The sequence below is a fragment of the Lynx rufus genome, unplaced genomic scaffold (assembly GCF_022079265.1).
Source record: "Lynx rufus isolate CCGP_SWC_20201006 ecotype Redwood Valley unplaced genomic scaffold, mLynRuf1.p SCAF_6, whole genome shotgun sequence".
NCBI lineage: Eukaryota > Metazoa > Chordata > Mammalia > Carnivora > Felidae > Lynx > Lynx rufus.
The window spans coordinates 122421396-122444223 of record NW_025814878.1 but is presented as its reverse complement, the minus strand read 5'-3'; the positions used below and the strand labels follow the sequence as shown (position 1 = coordinate 122444223).

At 40.8% G+C, this 22828-nt stretch overlaps 1 pseudogene; it reads right to left on the bottom strand.

The window, feature by feature from the left end:
- Positions 1–14834: 14834 nt before the first annotated feature.
- LOC124529221 (short coiled-coil protein B-like) lies at positions 14835–15769 on the bottom strand (annotated as a pseudogene).
- Positions 15770–22828: the final 7059 nt, after the last annotated feature.

Sequence of the window (22828 nt, the reverse complement as noted above, 5' to 3'; positions counted from 1 at the left end):
TCTGCCTGAACTCTATTTAGGGAAAGAACATGACCTACTTTTCAGCATTTCCCCTAAAGCAAGATTAGTCAAAACATTTCAAATATCCCTAATGTGGGAGAAAACAAACAAACAATGTCCAAGTCAATGGGTTAAAAGACTCATTTACATAACAATGAGACACTTGAAGCAAAGGAAAATCTGGGCTAGAATTGCCTCACTTTGAGTGTTCATTGAGAAAGAGAGCGAAGCTGGTAAAACGGACATTCCCCTTCCTTCACATGCCTGCATCATGCCAGCATCCAGCAATGATTTCTGTCGGAGGCAGTGCTTACTGGGCAGAAGACCTAGGGATGGCCTCCCTTTGGGCAATTTATGCTAAATTAGTTTTGTGGATGCTTCAGGTACCAATTCCTCCAGACTTTCTTCATTACAGACAGTGCCTCTGGGACCAGTGGTGAGAAACAGTGTCTTAAATTACCGGGTCATAAATTTAATATCAGAGACCATCTTCCCTTCCTATATCAGATACCTATAGCAAATAGCTTTCAGTGTTTTCAAAAATGCTCACACTTTAATGTGATATCTGGGGTTTGGAGAACCCTTAGGTCAGGGTATGGGCTTTATGAGCCCTGAAACTGTCATGCAAAATTGTGTGTGAGTTCGGTTACCTGGGGAGAGAATCCACTGATTTCATCACATTCCCTAAGGAGCCTTTATTCCGAATATTAAGAACCACTGCTATGGATTCATTCATTCATCAAATATTTATTGAGTGCCTATTCTGTGCCAGCACTGTGTTACATACTGGAAATAAAAAGAACTAGATGGTGGTGAATCATTGATTGAAACTTTGAAGAAAACAGGAAGGAGTCTAAAGAGGAAAGTATAAAATTAATCAAGACACGTTGAAGAAAGCAATTGAAAAATTTAAAGAGCCTAAAGATATCTTTTATTTGATATTGATAGACATTTCTATTTATACATATACAATATTGTAACGATACTGTGGAAATGGAAACAAAGCAGAGAAAAAGTTATGGTCATGAATACTTAGATGAAGTAGATTTTTATTAATAAGCAATTCACATCTCTAAGCGGCTGATTCTGAAAATAGAACCCAATTTGTTCCTCCCCCCAAAATGTTGTTTTTAATTTAATTATTAGGTGGATTGATCATCTGTGTTTCCTACAGCTTATAATTTCAGTGTTTTGGAGATGATACTGAAATGAAAGCTTGCTTTCACAAAGGTACAGGTAAACTCTTAAGTCTGTCACACCAATGAATTATCATGAAGACTTCTGTTTCTATTTTGTTTACTTTTCCTCTTCTTAATGCTACAGTTATAGTCTGTTTCCTAAGCCTACCCAGACCCTGAGATTGGTCACTGAGGGAGTAGAGGTGGGTGGGGGTGGGGGAAGGTCACTTCCAGTCATCAGTGGGACTGTCAAGGACACCTGGACTCTGCCCTATCCTACAGGGTAATTCTGGGCTGGACCCCATCCCATGTCCATTGGACTCATAGCTCCAAGCTAAATGGCAGAGACTTCTACTACTCTCCTGTGTGACTTGTAGTCCATGTTTCTTCATATGGATGTCACCTTATTCGTGGTGCCCCCCCTTGAATAAAAACTTGCTGTCTAAACTGTAGGCACTACACATTTACCTAAATTTCCTTTCACTTTAAATAAGCAAAGCCACAGGAGCTCCCTGTTTCCTGCGCCTGAAGGGAATTCAGTTCATGCTGCTTGCCTTGGTGATGCTTAGAATCTCTATTTCATAGCATTTAGAAAGTATCTGAAGGTTTATATAGTAAATCCCATTGTCTCATTTTATAGACGAGGAAACCATGGTTCCTAGAACTCAAGCTTGAAACTAGCTGAAACAAACTAGAATCTCCATTCTGAGTTCCTTCCTGGAACTCCCTTCACAGTGCTAAATTTCTGGAAGACATAAACATCAAGATTACTTTTCTTCAGTCCTTTCTAAGCAGAGTTTGATGGCCTCTAAATTTAGTTCCTGTCTTCTGTGGATGATTCAGACCCAGCCCAGCTGAGAACAGCAACTTACCCCTCTCAGTCTCCTGAAAGGAAATAAACATACAAATAGGACAGTTTCTTGACAGGTCACTTGAATGTGGATCTCAGCAGAGACAAATGCTTATCAGACATAAACATACGAGCAAGAGAAAAGTAGGTCTAATGGCTCATTCTGCCCAAGAGGCCCTATTTCTTATAGTGTGAGCAGGATTCTATTTCTTGCCCAGTTAATACATTGCTCAACAATTGTTCTCCCAATGCCAGGGAAGCTATCTTCCCTGCTTCTTGGGTGCTCCCACCTTTGCAAAAAGGTCATGTCACAAAAATCTATTTGGTGGCTGAGGGAAAGACAGCAAGTTATTCCTTAAAAGTCATCTTCCCTTCTCCCATAAATATAAAATTTTCCAAAAATATCCAAGCATCCAATTGAAAAAATGGACAGAGGACCCAAATAGGCATTTTTCTAAAGAAGACATACAGATGGCCAACAAACACATGAAAAAATGCTCAACATCACTCATTATCAGGGAAACAGAAGTCAGAAACACAATGAGATATCACCTTACATCTGTCAGAATGGCTAGAATCTGAAAGACAAGAAATAACAAGTGTTGGTGAGGATGTGGAGAAGAAGGAACCCTTGTGCACTGTTGGTAGGAATGCAAACTGGTGCAGCCACTATGGGAAACAGTATGCAGGCTCCTCAAAAAATTAAAAATAGAAATGCCGGGGTGCCTGGGTGGCTCAGTCAGTTAAGTGTCTGGCTCTTGGTATCAGCTCAGGTTGTGATCTCACGGTATGTGAGGGGAAGCCCCACGTAGGACTCTGCACTGACAACGTAGAGCCTACTTGGGATTCTCTCCCTCCCTCTCTCTCTGCCCTTCCCCAGCTCACACACTCTCTCTCTCAAAATAAATAAACTTAACAAAATAAAAAAAAATAAAAATAGAAATACCATGTCATCCAGTAATTCCAGTACTGGGTATTTACTCAAAGAAAATGATAACACTAATTTGAAAATATATATGCACCCCTATGTTTATTGCAACATTATTTAAAATAGGTGAGATATGGAAGCAACCCAAGTGTCCATCTATAGATAAGTGAATAAAGAAAATGTGAGATACACACACACACACACACACACACACACACACACAGTGGAATATTACTCAGCTATAAAAAAAGAACAAGATCTTGTCACCTGCAGCAACATGGATGGACCTCATGGGTATTATGCCAAGTGAAATAAGCCAGACAGAGAAAAACAAATACCACGTGGTCTCACTTATATGTGGAATCTACAAAATAAGACAAACAAACAAAAAGCAGAAATAGACCCATAAATATAGAAGGGACATTGTGGGCGATTGGCAAAATGGGTGAAGGGGAGTAGAAGATTCAGGCTTCCACTTATGGAACAAAAAAGTCATGGGCATAAAAGGCACAGCATACGGAATACCATCAAGAGTATTGTAATACATTCTATGGTGATAGATGGGAGCTACACTTGTGGTGAGCTCAGCATAGGTTATAGAGATATTGAATTGCTATGATGTACATCTGAAACTAATGTAACACGATGTGTCAACTATACTTGGAAAAAATGCCCAGAGACAGAAAAAGAAAAAGTTTTTAACCTGGTCACTGTTGGCGCAGGGGAAAAAAGATTATATTCTCTAGCTCCCTTTGCTTTGAGTATGGTCATGGGATCAACTTCCAGCCAGTGGGACACGGGGGGGGGGGGGTGTTGCGTGCAGTGTGCCTCAGTGGGACAGAGTGTGCTCTCCTGTCCCCTTCTTCTTCCCTGTTGGGTGGAATGTCAATGTTACAAGCGATCCTTTTGGAAATGCAGGTGCTATGCAATGGTAAGATAAAGGCTGACAGGGCAAGAAGACTGTCTTAGTCACTCAAGCTGTCACAACAAAATACCACAGACTGGCAGCTTCAAAAGCAGCCCTTTATTTCCCCCAGTTCCAGAGACTGGGAAGTTTAAGATTAAGGTGCCCACTAGATGGCCACCTCATTGCTCTGTACTCACATGGCAGAGAGAAAGAGCTCCTCTGGTAAGGACACTAATCTCATCTTGGGGCCCCACCCTAAGGACCACATCTAAACCTAATGACCTCCCACAGGCTTCACCTCCCAATACCATCACACTGGGGGTAGGACTTCAACACATGAATTTGAGGGGGGCATAAAATTCAGTCCATAACAAAGATAAACCTCACAAGCAAGGTCCCGTACATGAGAGTGAAGTGTTTCTAACTTGTTAAGCCACTGTGGGGACCTCTCTCACATCCAGACAAATTTATAATACAATAAATACAGTAATTTAGGTTTGTTCTTACTAATATCACATACTGTTTCCTCTTGTCATTTTTATGGTAAATGGGAGAAATACCCACTCCATGAAAGCTCATGTAGATTCTTACCACACACAGGCATTCAGGCAACAGGTGGAAGAGTTTACATACGACTCCCCACATGTGACAGACCAGAAGGCCACTGTGGTTGGACTGTGACTGGTTCACTGAGTAACTTCACTGAATCACAGATTGTGCAGACACCTGAGGGAGAGCACTGGGCACCATTCTTCCCAACGGACCATGGCAGAACACTCATTTGATGCAGAAGCCTTTCATTTCTGTCACTAGAAGGGGGGAAGAGAGAAGAGACAACATGGAGTGAGGCTAAGGGGGCTATCTTTGCTGGGGCTTCCCTAACACAGTACCACAAAATGGGGGGCTTCAACAACAAAAATCTTTTACCCCGCAGTTCCAGGGGCTGTAAGTCTGAAATCAAGGTGTCAGCAAGGCCAATGTCCCTTAGAAGCATGGGAGTCCTCTCTCCAAGCTTCCAGTAGTTCCTGGTTCATGGCAGTGTAACTCCTGTCCTCCCTGTGTGGAGAATGTGCCCGCATTCTGTTTGTCTCTGTGTCGTATTTCATTTGATAAGGACACCAGTTGTTATAGAGCTCCGGCCCACCCAGATGACCTCATCTTAACTCATAATGTCTGCAAGACCCTATTTCTGAATAAGGTCACATCCTGAAATATCCTTTCTCAATGATAAAATAATGCACCCTCATTATAGCTAACTTGGAAATGACACAGAAGTTAAAAGCCCATAGGAAAATCGCCCCTAATTCTAAGACCCAGAAAACCCCTGTTAAATTTGACTTCTATTTCATCCATTATTTTCTTCTTTTTCTATGCATATTTTAGAGCCTGTACCATGATCTCTATTTCACTATATGCTTTGATTTTTCACACAACATAATAGAAAATTTTCTATGTTATTATAAATTGTATTTAAACATTCTTTCAACAGCTGAATAATGTTGAAGATGGCCAAATAATAACACAGAGAAGCTGATTTTCTGCATTCCAGACACTGTTTCAACCAACTTATACACACTTTTTTCCATTTGATTCTGACTACAGGATTCCTACAAGGTAGGAATTATTTTCATCATACAAATTGATTAAAAAATATCGAGGCTGAGTTTTAGCGATGTGTCTAACATCATACAGTGATTAAACAGCCAAAGAGGAATCTCGAGACAAGTTTGTTGGATGCTACTTTCCACGTTTCTAATTACTGCTTAATTTCCTATTCTTGGACATAGGGTTTGCTTCCACATTTTTACTGTTATAAATACCACAATTTACTGTTACAAATACCATCTTTGGACAGAACATTTCCCCCCACCCCAAATAAATTCACAGAACTGGAATTACTAGAATTAAGATTTGAACGTTTAAAAAAACCCCACATTTTTGTTACATTATTGCCAATTTGCTTTCCAAGTAGGTTGTGCCAACTTGAGTTCCCTTGAGTGCTGTTAGTGCCATTCTTGTTTCTTTATACCGAGCACTGGACAGTCAGACTTGCTAAGCATATCTGCTATTTATGATCACTGAAAATAGATCGGTTTTTCTTTTATTTGCATTTTTTTGGTTATTAACAGGGTTACACATTTTTTTTTCATGTTTTAAGACATTTGTGTATTCCATGAGTAATCTGGGCCCATTTATCCATTACAGCTTTAGTATTCAGTTGAGCCATGTGCAATTGATGTCTTTTGTAAGTCAAAAAGTTGATGACTATCAGCTCAAATTTTTTTTATCAAATTCATTAAGAATATTAATCTTTAGGCATTTTGGCTATAAATATTTTTGTTGATGTTTTGATACAGCTATTTTTATTTCAAAATGAGCATCCAAGAATCTGGAAAGTATTTAGGTAATGAAAATTGCATGCTAATGATTCCATGGACTTTTTTTTTTTTTTTGCTTTCTCATGTTATTTGTCCCTTCTGAACTTCCTTCTCTTCCCCCACCCTCTCAGATTTGAGTCCAGAATGATGTATCTATATGAGGTAGATCATAGCTTCGCCTCCACTTTAGAGATAGAATAGGAAATGTCACTGAAAGAATTATAGGCACCAGTAAAACAAGTAAAAGTAATGCATCTTCACTATGGTCGATGACCTTTTAAAGTAAAAAAAAAAAAAAAAAAAAAATTAAAACTGTAGCCTGAAAGCATTTGGAGACATTGCTTTTACTGCAACAGCTTAGAGGCTCTTTAAGGAAAGAGTAATGGGGGCACCTGGGTGGCTCAGTCGGTTAAGCAGCCAAGTTCAGCTCAGGTCATGATTTCACGGTTTGTGGGTTCAAGTCCCGCATCAGGCTCTGTGCTGACAGCTAAGATCCTGGAGCCTGCTTCAGATTGTGTCTCCCTCTCTCTGCCCCTCCTCTGGCCCCTCCTCTGCTTGCATCTTGCCTCTCTCTGTCTCTTAAAAAGTGAATAAAAACGTTAAAAAAAATGTTTTTTTAAAAAGGAAAGAGTGATGGTGGTTTAGGTGAGGGGATACACCCTGCATGCCTGACAGCTGAGAATTGGCTGTGTCTCATTCTTAGCCAAATGAAGAGAAAGCCAGACCATCTGGCTCTGCAATGATTCCATATCTTCTTCCTGCAGGTAGATGGGGAACCATTTGAAAGAAAACTGTCATGACTGCGTATCACACGCACATTTTTAAACATCTGAAAGGAAAGGGGAACTGTTCAGGTTGCTTGTTAAATCTAAGGTAGTAGTAAGAGAGACAGAAACTCTGCTTTGGCAGCCGTGAGTATTTCAAAATTTACTGAAGAGCGTTTGCTTTTCAACATCTCAGGCTTCAAGATCCTCATTTGTAGAAACAGTTTCTGTTTGCTTGAGTTCATACGGTTGTACCCCAATCCTCTTCCTTGAGTCTCTGGTTGAAATGACTCACATCAACTCTCCCTTGGCCTTAAATATTTTTTTTACATCAACTACCGATTCTCTGCCACAAAGCTGGGAAGCAAATCTTGGCTCCTCCTGCGTCCAAGGCTTTGATCAGCCCAATGTATCTTGCTGCCTGCCTAACGTGTAAATAAGATTGCATTTTGTATTTACAGCGTGGCTCCTGGGAGGGCAACTGAAGCTATTACACATGGGGTGTTTGCAACAACAATAAACTGTTCTTCATGGGTGAGGATGACATTCCTGACCCACCCTCCAAGAGCATGAGCTCACAGCTGGTTTCCCCAGGGAGAACGCCACTCCCGTCACCTGGTTGCCATTTGTCGTGTGCTGGCCAGGCTGGGGCTGCAGCTAGGGAAGAGAACAAAGTTTGCCTCTGTGCAAGGCTAACTGACCCATTCACAAATCCCAGCCTTCAAGCCTGCGACGTCAGTCTTCCTGGCACGCGCCACAGACCCACACGACTAACCGTTCCAAGTCATGTAGGAACAAATCCATCAGCACACAGGGTTCTGCCATCCGGAGCAGGCATTTCTGCAAGCCCCCCAGTGTGCCTGCTGGAGTCTGTGTGCAGAGCTCAGCCAGCGGCCACCGCCTACCCCCCAACTCCCCTGTGCACTTGGCCTGGCCTTGTGAAGATGGCTTACACACACATCCCAGATGTTCCCTGTAACCGAGAGCCCTGGAAACAGCCCCACACACATTTGCTTTCTAAGGGCCTGACTGGAATGAGACCAAATGGTCTGGGGTTATTGTCTGATTACTGGGCAGTTGAAGACTTGACCCTGTTTCTCCATAACCTCTCTTTGCTGTTGGACCTCACTTCACTAATGGGGCAAGATTCTAACAGCCGTGGTTGCAGTCAGGGTCCCTAGTAATATAAGAATCATACAAATGTGGGGCACCTGGGTGGCTCAGTCAGTTGGGTGTCTGACTTCAACTCAGGTCATGATCTCACAGCTCGTGAGTTTGAGCCCCGCATCGGGCTCTGTGCTGACAGCTCAGAGCCTGGATCCTGCTTCAGATTCTGTGTCTCCCTCTCTCTCTGCCCCTAACTCACTTGCATTCTGTCTCAGTCTCTCTCAAAAATAAATAAACATTAAAAATTTCTTTTTAAAAGAATCACATTAACACAAGAACTTTAACATTAAAAATTTTTTAAATGTTTATTTATTCTGAGACAGAGAGAGAGCAAGTGGGGGAGAGACAGAGAGAAGGGTGGAGAGAGAGAATCCTAAGTAGGCTCTGTGCTGCCAGTGCAGAGCCCTATGTGGGACTTGGTATCACAGACCATGAGATCATGACCTGAATAGAAATCAAGAGTCAGCTGCTTAACCAACTGAGCCAGCCGGATGCCCCAAGAACTTTAACATTTTTAAAAAGAGAGCAAAAAGAACACAAAGGGAAGGAAGCTGATGACAGCTTGAAACAAATATTGGAAAATTGGATCATATTTTCAGAATGATAATATTATCTGTTTGCTTTCCATCAAAATTAATATATATGTCTCTTCCCCCAGTCCCTTCTCTGCCATGGGGGTGCAAAGTTCTCCCTTGGAAGGGTGTGAGTAGTGACAATGAGGTGAGTCTATGCAGCTGTGATGTAAATCTTTTCTTAAATCAACTGCATGGATGCACTTGTCTTCCCTGAGGGCCCAGCACTAAACAATACAGGCTGTGTAACGTCTCCCTAACTGCTTTCCACTCCCTCTCTGTCCAAACCTGTGCTGCACACTGCCATTATATGGGTCCTCATGGGGCCTAAATAGCAAGGAGCCATCTCCCTAGTGAAGAGCATGTAAGGGCTTCATGCTCCACAACGTGAAATGCATTAGGAATAAAGACTAGTTGCTTCTCTTTGGCTTTTGAGACCGTCCCCATGCTGCCATAATCCTACTTTCCAAATGTCCTCTCACCCCACGCACGTGCCCTGAGGTTTCCGGCTGTTCGTGTTTCCCAGATCTGATAAGACCTGCTTCTCAATGATCTGAACCTCCTCTTCCCAGCCCTCCTCACCATCCCTCTGTGAGGGTGACAGTTGAGCAGTCTTCCTCACTGGCTACCTGCAGTATCTGGTAAGTAGGTGCTTTGAAAATGTTTGCACACTGAAGGAGTGACCATTTTTTAGCAGCCAGGCTGGCCCTGTCTTTTAGCATTTCACAGCCATTCACTGTTTGTTCAACACAGCAGGTCAGTTCAATGCCAAGCCCGGGCTCCTGTTGTTTTCTCTACCTGGGATGCCCCTCCCTCTCTCCCACCATCTACACCCTGTTCACCCTTCTTAGCCCTCCTCAGCTTATTCTCCCATTCAAGGCCACCCCTCATCCCTAACCTATCAGATCCACTGTGGGATACACTTCCAAATTCTTGGGGTGCTCACTGCACCAGGGACGCAGGCTTTAAGGCCTTAATCACATACTTCCTTGCAGTGAGACCTGAATGTTCCCAGTGTTTGTTCCGGGATTCCCTTGCTGTGCCTGGACTCCCTTATCAAATTTGTATCCACCTACCCCAACTCCTCAGCATCCTGAGCAGAGCTGAGCATAGACCAGCTGCTCGATAAATGTCTGCCTGACTGATTCTTCTCTCCAATTATGCACATCCTATCTATCACTCAAAGTTCCACTCAAGCCCAGCTTCCTCCACGTGGCTTGGTGGATGATGCCCCACATTGATCTCACAGCTGGCTTATGGGCCGGATCCACACCTTCCGCATGTTGTGTACCTGTGGGATGACACGTTGGAGCACCACTCCCAGTGTGCATGCACATTCCATTACTTGTGAACTTCATGTGTGCCCTGTTGTGTCCTGGCTCTCGGAACCCTGGCACACACCCAGGGGAACACGCACCTCACCTTGGAGACTGCAGCACTCGAGTATGGCTCATCCTGTGTTGCCATTTCCTGCATGCACTTGGACACCAGAGCACACGAGGCTCCAGGTGTGCGACTAGGTTCCTGCCGTCCTCTCAGGACAATCTTCTGTGAGAGTCACAACCCCTCGTCCTGGAGTTTGATGCACATATTTCTCAGTGTGGAAGGCTGACAGCAGAGCTCTTTGAGACCAGATAACCCACCACCAGGAGACTGAGCATTTTCTTGGGCACAGAGAGACAGTATTTCAAAGAAGGCTCACTGTGCCTGGTACACAGCGGAAACCCAGCACACATGGAAATACAATAAAAACAGCTATGATCCTTGATGGCAAGTATCCTACTCCAGCGTCTTCAAGCATTGTCTTGAACACTTTGCAAAAGAATTTTGAAAATCTACGTGCTCTTTACACATTTTTAACTTGACATCTAAAATTTTTCACGTTTTCAATTTTTTTAATGTTCATTTATTTGAGAGGGGGAGGGGCAGAGAGAGAGGGAGACACAGAATCTGAAGCAGGCTCCAGGCTCTGAGCTGTCAGCACAGAGACTGAGGTGGGGCTCAAACCCACGAGCTGTGAGATCATGATCTGAGCCAAAGTCGTACGCTTAACTGACTGAGACACCCAGGCACCTCCACACATTTTAAAAATAAGTTTATTTCTTATTAATAAGAGATAGAAAATTTAACTATTTTATATATTGAAATAAAATGAGGATTGACTATAATTTGATAAATATTTTGTATAATTGGATAAAACAAATTTTCATTACTGAGTAAAGCATGCTATATCTGAAAGATACCAGGTGAAATTTTTGTTTGTGTGTTTGATTTATCATACTTTGTAAAATCCAATTGTCCTGCAAAAATTACATTTTAAAGGATCAACATCATAAGCTTATGCTGCTTTGTATATTCTGAATTATGAGACCCCATGGGCCAACATGGCCTTCTTGCAGAAGTATGTATAAGACAGGGAAGGACAGAAAGACTTATGAGCCCTGGACTTGGTTTATCATTAATTTTTTTATCCCATTGTTTCAAGAGCCCTCCTGCAGCAAAGAACCAAAACAAGATTTGGTATGGGCAAGGGATATGTCTTTCTTTTGTAAAATGAGAAAGGTATATTCTTTTTTTTTAATTTTTTAAATGTTTATTTTTGAGAGAGAGACAGAGTGTGAGTGGGGGAGGAGCAGAGAGAGAGGGAGACACAGAATCTGAAGCAGGCTCCAGGTTCTGAGCTGTCAGCACAGAGCCCGATGCAAAGTTCGAACTCACAAACCGTGCGATCGTGACCCGAGCTGAAGTCGGACGCTTACTGACTGAGCCACTCAGGCACCCCATGAGAAAGGTATATTCTAAGCATAGGTTCATTTCAAGCAGATTAATATTAGCAAAGAACACCTGTGGACACTGATGCCCTTGTAACTATCCTTGCCTGAGTATCATTTGGAAAGTGTTCAAATCTTACAGAAAGTGTGTACCCCAGTTGGAAGAACACTGGCCAACTCTACTGGCTTGTCTATGAGAGAGCTGGAGTAGAGTGATAAGCAATTCTTGTCCAGGCTGGGGATCTCCTGCCTCCCCATTGCCTCCATGGAGAGGACAGCCCTCATTTTCACTGTCGAACAGGTTAATTTGGCTTGCCAGAGGCAGCCAGGACAAAACTGAGAAAATTGTTAGATGTTAAATTGTCAGGCCTTAGAAACAAAGACAGAAACCAGAAGATAGCTAAGCCAGAGACACACAACAGAACAGGCCAACTCTCAGAGGAGCAAAGGGCCAAGAGGGGTGGGCAGGGATAGCTGAGGCAGGGGTGTAGGAGAGAACAAAAGGCAGGGCAGGGGATCTGGGACACATTTATAGTCAGTCTAGACCAATTCAAGTGCATGGTGGTTCTCATTGGGAAAGCCAGTTCCCCAACTGGTAGCTTTTTCTTACAGAAGGAAATTGTTAAACCCCTGTTGTATGAAGTGCTATAAATATAGCCTAATCTCCACATCTTTGTAGCTCTGGCACCTCCTGAGACCTTCCAGACTCATGTTCTAGTCCGCATCTTATTTCTCTTAGACAAACCAGACCCTGGCAGGCTTTTGCACCAGAGCCATCCCCTCCACCTGGAATGCCCTGCCTTTTAGCTCACAAATGATTGCCTCTGAGCCTTCTTTTTCCAGCATATTCATCTCACCTCATCCCTTAGAGCAGAATTTCACAAAGTGGGATCCACTACTGTGTCCACGTTATCTAGGATTTTGTGGGAAGAAAGAGATTACTAGGCAAATCTGGAGGTCTAGATTTCAGATCTGTAATATTGGAAGCCCTGTGACAATACATAGGAACTTGCACTTTTATAAGCTGCCCAGATGCTCTTATGTGTTCTAAAGCTTGGGATCCATCAGGGCTATGATCTGAATGTTAGTGTCCCCCAAATTCATATGTTGAAATCCTAATTCCCAAGGTGATAATATTTGGAAGAGAGGTTTTTGGGAAGTGATTGGGTCATAAGGGTGGAGTACTTATGAAAGAGACCCCCAGAGATCCCTTGTCCTTTCTGTCATGGGAAGACACAGGGAGAAGACAGCCATCTATGAGCCAGGAAACAGGCTCTCACCAGACACCAAATCTGCTGCACCTTGATCTTGGACTTTCAGCCTTCAAAACTGAGAAATAAATTTCTGTTGTTTATAAGTCACCCAGTCTATGGTATTCCATTAATGCCACCACAGGGGACTAAGACAAATGGTGTGCAGTCAGGGACTCTCGGTGTCCCTGGGCTTCCCTCACACCTCTACTGCAGCGGTCCTGGATCAGAGTGTGATTTCTTTGTGTATTTGCTTGTTTCCATGAGTCTCTGAATACTCAAGAAGAGAAATGCCATTGGTCTTTGTTAACTCCACACTAAGCACAGTGCCTGGTACATAGTGGTACTTAATCATGGGTTTTTTTTTCTTTCTTTCTTTTTCTTTCCCCCTCTGGAACAGCTTTTTATTAAACAGCAAAGCAAAAGTGCAACACAATTTTAAATGTTTGTAAATCAGGTCACAAAAGGGACACAAGATGTTTGCAGTATAACTATTACATTCATACAACTAAAGTCATTCATTGAATCTTATACCAATACAAACATAAGATTATTCCATGATTAAAAGTAGCTCAAATCTAATAACCAAAATGATTTAGTGGATCTCTTGTCCTATTTAATATTTATTAAAAAGTTTATTTATTTTTGAGAGAGAGAGAGCAGGGGAGGGGCAGGGAGAGAGAGGGAGAGAGAGAATCCCAAGCAGGCTCCACCCTGTCAGCACAGAGCCCGACACAGGGCTCCATCTCAGGAACTGTGAGATCACGATCCGAGCCGAGATCAAGAGTTAGGCACTTAACCGACTGAGCCACTCAGGCACCCTTTTCCTACATAACATTTTAACATGGCTTCTGATACTAAATTTCTTACCGAATGGAATCTACAAACTAAATTTTTACAAGCTGCCAAAAAGTGACTAATCTTTCAAACCAAGTAGTTAGGTTAACAGCAAATTCTGGGAGAAATGTTGAGATAAAATACTGAGAAAGTATCAGCTAGTATGCATGCGAAACTCTTGCATTTTATTCATGATTCTGATACCAATACACTGTAGAGGGCTTTTGCAAAAGTTGATCTGCTGGGTGCTACAAATAAGCCTTGAGACTAAACTCTTTGTCACTGTTCTCTTGTAGATGTGGTTGACTTAAGGTTAGTCACATTTCATCTACTTTCATACATATATTCCCTAAAAGATCTTGTCTGTTCCAGAGATCACACAATTCTGGAGTAAAAACATTTGGAGTTGGTTACTACTCTATGCCAAGTACTTTTCCCATCCTATTTCCATTTTTCTCAAAATTTCTTATTTCAAACATATAACTAGAGCTCATCTTTTCAGATACCAAATGGGTTATTTTGTGCAAAAGGAAGTTTTTAACAACAAACCTTTCCAATGTGACAATTCAGTTGCAAAGAAGAATCTTCATATTTATAGGCTCTGTTTTCAGTTGATTAAAAAGAAACTAACAATCCTATCTTATTGCTATGATAAGCCCTAACTGTGATTATACCTTATTTTGGCTAAGTTTCAACAATTCAAGCTCAGGTTACTCTCACAGATGATTAAATAGTAAAATTACTTTTACAAATGTGAAACCAATTTCTTCCTTAGGGGAGGGGAAATGGGAAGGAAGAAGCCAGTGGAGACGAGGCACAACATGGTAGACAAGGTACATAAAGCTGGGTATTCAGTGCATGATTTTGGTCGCTTTTCACAACACAGTGGTTATTTTCTTGTATCTCTTACTATGCCTACAATAAAAGACAGTGCTAAACCTCTAAATCAAAGCAAATTTGATAAAACATTCACTTTCAAATTTTATACATACATGCATTTCTAATTATAAAGTCTCTACAATACATTTGCATGTTTTCATAGACTAACATATATCACACAAACTCATGGAAGTCTTCTGTTATGTTCTTAATTTTGCCTAGCTCTGACATTATCTTCATAAATATTCAATTAGGCCACAAACAAAAGTACTATAACTTTTTGAGTCTATCCACATTTTAAAGAAAAAAACAGATCAGCGGCAATTCCATAAAACAGAAGGGATGTCAATCCTTCACATTCTTTTGCTTTTTGTGTCAGTCATTTGAAAAACACTAGAAGCTGACATGAGGTTTTCTATATATTGTCCAAGAGCTTGGTTGTCTGATTTTAGCTTCCTATTTTCTTCCTTAACTGCATCTACTCTTGTGGAGAGATCTTCAAGTGTGTGCCGAAGTTACAACAGTTGACTACTAAGTCGTTGTTTTTTCCTCCAGTTCCACATGATGTTCAGCATCAACTGCATCTGTGTTGGCATTCATTATCTCCAGTGACAAACTTGGGCACTGGGTACAAAACCCTGGATAAATGGTCGGCCGTTGGAGGTCCTGGGAGTGGGAGGGATCTAATCGTTGTTTTTCTGTGGTCAGGGTGTCCCTAATAAAGGGTACAACAGAGAGAAGAGAAACATCCTCAGTGTTCCCCCTTGGGTATTGGGAGCATAATACTCTCAAATTCTAAGACAACCACTTGCCAGGGCTAGGGTTAAGATAACTGGCTCTGCAAGATGCAAAGAGCAGACCCAGGTAGAAGTGGTAGCCAAACATCTTGCTGCTAACATAGGTTCAACCTCAGTCTGTGGACTTCTGCCAACTGGTCAGGATTATCGAGGAGAATGGTGATGTCTACAATAGTGGCAGTGTGTGGTGAGGGGAGGTAATAAGTGTTCACACAGTCTAGACTGGCCTCCAAGACTTGCCTGTAGGTGTGCGCAGTTTATTAGGTTCCTTGTGAGGCAGTGACAATAATGAGCCACCTAACACCCATTTCCCCTTTCTTCCTCAGTATCTGAAGTTTTGGAAGGCAACAAGGTCCCCAGCTGAAAAATTGCATTTCCCAGTCTCCCTTGTGGCTAGGAGTGGTTAATGAGATTTAAGCTGAAGTTACTGTGTCTGCCCTCTGCTCTTCCTTCTTGCAGCCAGGAACATGAACAGCAGCTGTAGCAGCCATTCTGCACCTGTGGGTAGATGCCATGAGCAGGAAGCAGTCAGGGTCACTCTTGACATCACAGAACTGGCATTTTAGCCATGGATTGTCAACCTTTGGACTACTTTTATGTGGGAGACAAAACAAACAGGCACACAAAGCCCTATATTGTTTAAGCCACTGATCTATAGGTTTTCTGTATAATCCTGACATCCACACTGCTGACATCACTTGGCTTATGAACTGATTGCTCAGTATGGATTTCTTGTTTGCTGTGCTCATGACCTCTTAGAGAGGCAAGACTCACCCTTCACTCTTACTGTCTCTGCTCCCAGTTCCACAGGGTCATTGAGACTGTCTGCCTGAGACTATTCAATCTTTTAAGTTACCTGAAGACAAGCAACTGGGCTCACTAGCCACCTGCAACATCAACAAGATGGGTCTTCGAACTCTTTGCTCAGCCCACTCTGCCTGGGGAACTCTGGAAGATTCTTTCATGGACTCTTTAATTTGTACCCAGAGGAACCACTCAGCTGGGAACTTGTTACTCCTGAGATTTTCTTCCTCAAAGACAGTTGCTTTTGAGATTTAACTGTATATGTGTAAATCTTCCAGTTTGCAGTTGACACAAGATTTCCTGGGTAGTCAATGCCAAGCTTATAAGGGAAAATCCCATGATGCTCTCAGAGAAGGAAGCATGTACAAGACAATGTATTATTTTAGGGGGAGGCACTTCAAAGTGTGGGACTTCAAGTCTTCCAATATGAAGGAGACTTTGCAGTCAACAGATCCAGAGATCATCACTAAGAAGATCTAGGCTAAGCTCTAACCAGCATTCCAGTGCCAATGAAACAACGTACATCTGTAGGTCTTTCCAGAATATTGTGCATAAACCAAATCTAGCTGAGGCAAGACCAAATAATCCACATGCAGTGATCAAAATGGTAGAAACAGATCTGCAAAAGTGCGCTAACATGGCCTTTGAGAGTCAAAGAGAACTGGGTTCAAAGCCTCTTTTCCTCATTAGAAATGAGAGTATATCTTGGCAGGGTTGTTGAGGATGAAATAAGCAGCTGTGAGTAAAGGGGACTGGCCATCAAAACACAGAATAGAGGCATGGGGGAGATAAGCTCTGGGGTGATCAGAATGGGCTTTGCCATCCTAGAGGTGATGGTCTGAATCTAGCCTCCTTTACTTATTTCTCTGTGACCTTGGACAAAGCAGCTCACCTTTTTTAAAAAAAAATTTTTTTTTTAATATTTATTTTTGAGACAGAGAGAGAGCGTGAACGGGGGAGGGGCAGAGACAGAGGGAGACACAGAATCAGAAGCAGGCTCCAGGCTCTGAGCCATCAGCCCAGAGCCCGACGCGGGGCTCGAACTCAGGGACCGCGAGATCGTGACCTGAGCTGAAGTCGGACGCTTAACCAACTGAGCCACCCAGGTGCCCAGCAGCTCACCTTTTTAAATCTTAATTCTCTGATCTGAAAAAATAGGGATAATAAACTATGTTATTGATTGGGTTCTTGCGAGAATTATGTGACATCAAGCAAGTCATAATAAGCACTTAGCAAAATGCCAAAAAACAGAACAATATTTCAATAAGTAATACTGCCATAGGCCAGCTTCTTCCTCCTCCCTCTCCCCTCCTTCCTCCTCCTCCTCACTCCCCTCCCCCCCCTTCCTTCCCCTCCTCTTCTTCTTTCTTCTACTACTTCCTCTTCTTCTCCACCACTTCTCCTCCTCCTTTCTCTCCCTTCTTCTCTTTCTCCTCCTCTTCCACAATAATAGGAAAGAGCAGATTATTTTCTCTTTTATACCAAAGAATACATTAACATGCTCCTTGGACTAGGAAAAATTGTTTCCTACATATTTAGTCAATGTTTTCCAAGTTTTATTCATTGGAATGCTAGTTATGACAGAATCATTTACTGCTCACCAAATATCCATGTGCATCTCATATTTCCCAGTCCCTTACAGGGTCTATATGACCCCTGTCATATAGTGGGGCTATATGACCAGTTATGGCCCATGAGTAGTCAGCAGAAGTGATGTGTACCATTTGAGCTCAGAGCATAGAAGAGTGACCACTTCATGTGCGTTCTTCCCCAGGCATGGCAAATCCTGGCGTTACACGTTTGAGATAGACACAAAGTATTGGAACTGCCATTAGTTTGAGTTCCTGAGTGGTTATTTGGACCCACACTGGCTGTGTTTAGCTACTGGATTTTGATATTGATTGTTATGACAGCATAACCTAGCATATCTTGACTAATAGAAATAATTGTAGCAGCTGCTGATATGAATTACACAAAAAAGTACTTCAAGGTCAGATAAGCTTAGAGAGTTGTAGGTTACAGAACAGGTTTATTCTGGACTTTGTGGGTCCTTTAAATGTTAATGTCCCTTGTGAAGCTCCAAGTTTTTCCACAATAATTTGACAAAAGATTATTTATTTTTTAAATGTTTATTTAAAGAAATGTTTATTTCTTTTTGAGAGAGAGTGGTGGAGGGGGCAGAGAGACAGGGAGACGCAGAATCTGAAGCAGGCTCCAGGCTCTGCACTGTCAGCACAGATTCCAGTGTGGGGCTTGAACTCACGAACTGTGAGACCATGACCTAAGCCCAAGTCAGACGCTTAACCAACTGAGCCACCCAGGATCCCCAAGATTATTTTTTTTAATTATTTTAAAGGAAGCATGTTATACAGGTCTAGTGTTCCATAAAATACACTTCAGAAAAGTGTGCTTGGTTAATTGACTGTTTCCTACTGAGACCCATCCTTATTTTTCTATTTCCATATGAATCCAAGCAATGTATTCCTGCATTTCCCTACTTTTTCTATTCCAACATTTCTACATTCCATGGCTTCCCATCACTCTTAATTCTTTTTCTTCCCTCTGAATCCCAAATTGCTGAGCCCTGCTGGAAAATAAGAGGTGGTAACTGACTGAACCTCCAATGGTATTGCTATGCCCTGTTAAGCTCCTAGAATCTGTAACCTTTTGTTTCATTTTCAGTCAATTCCCTGTAAACCCCCCACCACAGCTTTTCTTTTGTTCACTTTGCTAACACCTCAAACTTACCCTTATGCCCCCTCAGAAGAAGACCTCATTACCTACTTTATGGAAAAGATCAGAGTCATCCAATGTAAACTTTCAATGCATCTTCTCCTCTTCCTATTTTATGTAGATCATTACTGTTCTATCTTATCTGAAAAGAAAAAAATTTGTTTTCTATTTTAGACATTCCCCAAAACCCAGCCAAGCTATTTTTTTCTATTCCTTGTGTCTGTTAAGCAGCTTTTAAGCTTTCAGCAAATGAACACAGTAACCACCAAGAAGTAACCAAGAGCTTCTTAAAGCCCCCCTCGTTTCCTCAAATTTAGTTTTTTTTACCCTGTGTGCTTTCCCCTTGGCCATCTCACATCCTCTTGTGACCTTGATGTAACTCTATGCAGATAAATTGTGAATCTAGGTTTTCTTCTTTCTTGTTCTTGAAGATGCAGATTTTTGTCTGCCAGCTGGGCACCTCCATATGAATGCCTCAGGTATCTCACCATTCAAATCAAACACATTATCTTTTCTCTCTTGTGTATTCCTCTTCTTCTGCTTTTTCTGGAGTTGGCCTCCCAGGAACTTAGTGCAAAGTATCACAGATATCTTTGCCTCTTCCTTTCTCTTAACTCCATCTGCTGTGTTGATAAAATACCTCCTCTTTCCTTTTCTGTATCTGTTTCTTTAGTCCTCATTCCTCGGATATGGACCAATGAAATAGTTCCGCAACTGGTATTTCCAACTCCAGTCCCCACTCATAAGCCCCCTCCTAATTGGTGCCAAAGAAAGACTTGATGGAATTCAACACCCATTTGTGATTCAAAAATAAACAAACAAGCAAACCAACAAGGAAACAAACTTCCTGGCAACCTAGAAATATAAAGACAACTACAGTGGTAAAGATTGTCTCAAACTGGCAGCCAGTACTATACTTATCAATAAACATTGGGACATTCTCATTAAGGCCATGAACAAGACAGAGATGCTTGCTATTATAATTAGGCAGCATTATAAAAAAAAAAGGAGACATAACCATAATAAAGAATGAAGCAAAATTATCTTACGGTATTAATTGATTTTTTGAGCCAATGGATGAAAGAATGAATCCCATGGAAAAATATTTATATATACAAATATATAAATATATATTGTTGAGTGAAAAAGTAGTGGCTAAAAAAAGAATATAAAGAACATGATCCTAATTTTGTGATGAAAATAAATGCATATTGATTGAGTGAATGGGGAAAAATTTCATGACTGAAGAAATTTAGTTTGCAAAAATTTGTCCACTGTAATCTTAATTTTGTTATTTTTTTTCCTAAAATAGATCTTCAGATATATAAATGAAATTTTATTTTGTTTTTGTGTTTGTTTCATGTGTTCTATAAAGAAATAGATTCTTTTGAAATAAGCAAAATGTTACATATATTTACATATATATATTTATATAATACATATATATGTAACATATATGTTATAATATATTATATTATATAATACTATTATATAATTATTATATTATATACTACTATATAAATATATTATATAATAACATATATATGATAATATATATGTTACATATATATGTATTATATATGTATAACAACATACGTATATATATATGTGTGTGTGTGTGTATATATATATATATATATATATATATATAACCAAGCCTCTAATTTTTAGGTTCCAGTATAGATACCAGGTGAAGTTTAATATCCTTGCCATTTCCCTTGTGACTACCTAAAGATTAGCTACTCATCACCCCTTTGCACAAGTTCTAATCCTCCCTCTTAGATATAAAATGCTTTAGTTTGTCCTAAATACAAAAAACATTACTTTCTGTCCAAGAACTTCCAGGCATAAGACACCCATAGGGAAACTTCTATTTAGAAGCTATTTGTTAATTGGTGTCTCTGTTCTCAGAAATTCAGTGAGTAAATCACAGATCTAGACCAGGAATTTACCATTTCAGTGGATAAAGAAAGGAGGACATTGTTGTCTTGTTTGAAGCAACAGAATTCACACAGAACCTGAGTCACAAAGAGTATTGTTCAGCCCTGCTTCTGTTAGAAGTTAGGAAGAACATTTTGAAGCTTATGACCAGAAACTGCCATACAAGAGCCCAACTTAATTAAAAATAATAAATCCATCTGATTCAGGAAATTTAGCTATGTTTCCCAATGACTTAATCCTCCTCTGCTTGTTACCTTATTTTTTGGATTCTCTTGTCCTCAACTTGACTTGGTCCTAGGTTTTTAAATTTCTGATCTCCTTATTGTGAATTCTGTTACCAGTTCCCAGTGTTGGCCCTCAGACCATGCACCTGTCAAGGTCTCTGGGGTTCATCTCTGCCCAGCTCATGAGGTTGGGCATGACATTTCATGCCAGCTGTACATTCAGTTAATTAATCAGGTCAGGCAATAAACAATTGTAGGTGCTAACACGGCAAACCATAGGGTATGCTTTTGAGTATATTCTTGCTTGAGGTTTACTGAGTTTGTTGGAATTGTGAATTTATAATTATCATCAAATTTAGAAAATGTTCAGTCTTTTTATCTTCAAATATTTTTTCTCCCTCTCTTCTTCTGAGATCCAATTATGTATGAGATAACTTGTTATTGTTCCACAGGTCTCTGAACTGTTAATTTTATTTAGTCATCTTTTTTCTTGTCTATATTTTTGATAGTTTCTATTTCTATTTCTTCAAGTTCACTGATCTCTTCTTCTGCAGTGTCTAATCTGGTGTCAAGCACATCTAGTGATTTTTTTTTTCCACCCGTTTCTACATGTTGTACTTTTCAGCCTTAGACTTTGATTTGGTTCTTTTTTTTTAATCTTCTATTTTTATATACCTTATGTTCATGGTTCATTTTAAACCCTGAGCATATTTATAATAGCTATATTTAAAAGTCTTTACTCATTCCACAATTGATATCATTTCTGGTTCTGATTCCATTGACTGATTTTGCTTTCTGGGTTATAGGTCCTTGGGTCTCATTTACCATTTCGTCACATGTCTAGTAGTTTTTTATTGAATGCTGCCCATTGTGTTATGGGGTGTGTATTGCATGGGTTTTGTTGTCTTTTTTTGTTAATTAATTAATTACTTAATTAATTTTTAAATTTACATCCAAGTTAGCATATGGTACAACAATGATTTCAAGGGTAGATTCCTTAATGCCCCTTACCCATTTAGCCCATACCCCCTCCCACGACCCCTCCAGCAACCCTCTGTTCTCTATGTTTAGGAGTCTCTTATGTTTTGTCTCCCTCCCTATTTTTATATTATTTTTGCTTCCCTTCCCTTATGTTCATCTGTTCTATATCTTAAATTCCTCATATGAGTGAATTCATATGATATTTGTCTTTCTCTGACTAATTTTGCTTAGCATTAATACCTTCAAGTTCCACCCATGTAGTTGCAAATGGAAAGATTTCATTCTTTTTGATTGATGAGTAATACTCCATTGTACGTATATACCACATCTTCTTTATCCATTCATCTTTCAATGGACATTTGGGCTCTTTCCATACTTTGGCTATTGTTGATAATGCTGCTATAAACATTGGGGTGCATGTGCCCCTTTCTTGTCTTCTTATAAATAGTATTGAGCTTTGTTCTGTCAGGAAGTTAAGCTGTTTACAAATCAGCTTGATCCTTTCAAGGGTTGTTTTTCACTTTTGTGACAGCAGGTCTAGAGTAGACTTTAAGGCCAAATAAGCCTTCCCATTACCCCTTCTAAGGTCTCTATTGAATCCCTTGGGTATTGGAGAGCCCTCCATTCCAGATTATTGGAACTCCAGTGTTTCACATCCCTCTGTGAGTTCCAGGAATTGTTGAGCTTATAGGTTTCTAGTAATTATTTGCCTGGCCTTGTGGGTTTCACTCTCTGTAGACTCATGGGGACCTCTATTCATATTTGTCTTTTCTGGTACATGCCAATTACAGCTACTTCAGAATCCCTTAACTCTGATCTCTCTCTCCTCAATCCAGAGGGCTTCCATGCTTTGTTTGGGTTCCTTCT